Here is a 2500-nt window from a genome sequence, read left to right as displayed (position 1 = left end):
ATATACATACACATATATATATATATATATATATATATATATATATATATATATATATATACATATAGACCGCATAGCGCCGATTTATATATATATAGATATATATACATATATACATGAATATATATCTATATATATATATATATATATATATATATATATATATATATATATATATATGTATATATATATATATATATGTATACATATATATATATATATATATATATATATTAATATATATATATATATATATATATATATATATATAGTAATATATATATATATATATATATAATATTTATAATATATATATACACACACACAGTACTGGGAAAATTGATAGACAATTCTGGCCATTCAACTGATTTATTCACATTTTTATTGACAGAGGGAAATTTTTAGACAGTAAATATGTTTTATTGATTTTCCTTTATACATATATCATCTCAGTATTTTGTGGGACCTCCTTTGGCTCTAATAACTGCTTCAACACGTCTTGGCATGCTTCTAATGTAGTCTTGTGCTTTGTTCCTGATATCTGGATTTCTGTGCCAAACCTCTATCAACCGCTGGATGAGCTGTACTCTGTTGGTACATTTAATTTTGCTGACTTCATCTTTTAAGTCTTTCCATAAACCTTCAATAGGATTCATATCTGGGCTAGATGCAGCATCTTGAATCAAACATGAAATATTCGCTATTTTATTTAGAGAAATAGTTATTTTAAATAATTTGTGTAGAAAAACAACGAATTCAGCAAAAGTTAATGCATATTTACCTTTTCCCAGTCATCAGATGTCCAGTGGCTGTGTGCCTTGGCCCAATCCAGCCTTTTCTTCCTCATGGCCTCGGTTAGTCTTGGCACTCTAGTTGGCCTACAGGCACGGTAACCCAGCTTATTAAGCTTTTTTCTAACAGCTGATGGTGTACATTGTACATCATAGTCCCACACTAACGTCAGTCAGGGCTGCTAGTTGTCTTGACGACTTTGAACGGTCTTTTCTTACCATATCAACGAGAATTCTCTCCTGTCTTGGGGTGGTACAGGATTTCCTTCCACACTTTCCAACACGTTTTGGCTCGTAATTTTCGATATTTTCAGTCTTCCTTTTCACTCTGTACACACTAGATAATGATACATCAACTTTACAGTCGAGGGATGTTTCTTGTAGATAAATTTCGATTGCTGAAAAATCAGCCTGACTCAAGTCTTTTCCTCTGCCCATGATGCTTCAACAGGTTATCCTTAATGACTTCTACGACTAATTATGGGTCAATTGATACTGGGACATTGGCACACACATTAGGTAATATAAACAATGATTAATAACCGGAATCCGGAATTCCGGGAACGTGGATATGTGTGGAAATGGTTTAAGAACACAAGGCTGAGGGACGAGGTAATTTTGTGTGGAGACGAGTAACAATCCAAAACATGATTCTTATCATTTGAAAATAATATAATCATTATATAATCAATTATTTTATGTAGATTAAAGATTTCTATGCATTATTACAAAAAAATAGGCAATGTAAGTAATATATTTGTGAAGTTATGAGGTGTTAAATATAAAAAAGTGAAGAATCCCAAAAATTGTCTATTAATTCTCCCAGTACTGTGTGTGTATATATATATATATATATATATATATATATATATATATATATATATATATATATGTGTGTGTGTGTGTGTGTGTGTGTGTGTGTGTGTGTGTGTGTGTGTGTGTGTGTGTGTGTGTATGTATGTATACAAACACACGCACACAAACAAACGCACATTAGTAAAAACAGATTTTGTTGTTTTTTAAGATATGTAAATAAGATAATAAATTAGTACTTAAAGCCTGCTGTTCATTTATTGGCTTTAAGCCAAGTGTTTGATACAACCTTGTCTTTTTGTGCATACACTGCATAATATTGGTCCACTTCAGCATGTTTAACACACACACACACACGCACACACACACACACACACACACACACACACACACACACACACACATATATATATATATATATATATATATATATATATGTATCTGTGTGTATGTGTTTGTGTGTCTGTGTTTGTGTGTGTGTGTATGTGTGTGTGTGTGAACGTGCAGGTTTTCTTTGTTTATCTTTATAAAAAATGTTACTGAATTTATAGCTTGACTATTTATCACAACTAGCAAACGATATCAGACAGTTATACTTTCAGCCAATCACGAACCAGTATTGTCCGCATGTACTACATTATCGATACCTAATGGACAGGTCAGATGAAACCGACTAGAGTATGCAACCCCCGCAATAAGGAACCGCCTTGTCGTGGCGCGGGGGCTTGAACTCCGTCCTCGGAAGAGCCCGTTCTAGAATTGGCCAGTCTCTCCCTCCCGTTGAGGTGGCCTACTAGCGGTTGATTCTCCGAGGAAGGACGACTAAGCGTTCCTAGGTGCTGATCTAGTAGGTGGGATCACACCCCCCCTGGTCCTATCCCCAGGGGGGCACACAC

The sequence above is a fragment of the Penaeus japonicus genome, unplaced genomic scaffold, assembly GCF_977035675.1.
Source record: "Penaeus japonicus unplaced genomic scaffold, GWHDUDI00000001_assembly GWHDUDI00000012, whole genome shotgun sequence".
NCBI lineage: Eukaryota > Metazoa > Arthropoda > Malacostraca > Decapoda > Penaeidae > Penaeus > Penaeus japonicus.
Note: the sequence above shows the minus strand (reverse complement) of the source record.